Source organism: Oryzias melastigma, linkage group LG5, assembly GCF_002922805.2.
Source record: "Oryzias melastigma strain HK-1 linkage group LG5, ASM292280v2, whole genome shotgun sequence".
In the NCBI taxonomy this organism is placed as follows: domain Eukaryota; kingdom Metazoa; phylum Chordata; class Actinopteri; order Beloniformes; family Adrianichthyidae; genus Oryzias; species Oryzias melastigma.
This window is the reverse complement of record NC_050516.1, coordinates 31592498-31593223: the sequence shown is the minus strand read 5'-3', so window position 1 is coordinate 31593223 and position 726 is coordinate 31592498.

The window sequence follows — 726 nt, the reverse complement described above, 5'->3', positions numbered from 1 at the left end:
GACGAGCCGGAGACAAGGTCCATGGCCAAGACGAGCCGGAGACGAGGTCCCTGACCAAGACGAGCCGGAGGCGAGGTCCACGGCCAAGACAAGCCAGAGGCGAGGTCCACGGCCAAGACGAGCCGGAGACGAGGTCCACGGCCAAGACGAGCCGGAGATGAGGTCCACGGCCAAGACGAGCCGGAGGCGAGGTCCACGGCCAAGACGAGCTGGAGGCGAGGTCCAGGGCCAAGACGAGCCGGAGGCGAGGTCCACGGCCAAGATGAGCCGGAGGCGAGGTCCAGGGCCAAGACGAGCCGGAGGCGAGGTCCAGGGCCAAGACGAGGTCCAGGGCCAAGACGAGCCGTAGACGAGGTCCACGGCCAAGACGAGCCAGAGGCGAGGTCCACGGCCAAGACAAGCCAGAGGCGAGGTCCACGGCCAAGACGAGCTGGAGGCGAGGTCCACGGCCAAGACGAGCCGGAGGCGAGGTCCACGGCCAAGACGGGACACGCAAAACAAATCATATAATAAATGCAAATAACTAACACATTTCATATATTTCTTGTCATACTTTTTGATAGGACTGGATGGTGATGTAGGGCGGCAGTGGCTCAGGTGGTAGAGCGGGTCGGCCAATGATCGAAGGATAGGCGGTTCGATTCCACTCCTACCTCACATTGATAAGGCTGTGGTTCAAATCCTGGCTATTGTTTGTGTGGAGTTTGCATGATCTTCTCTTTCATG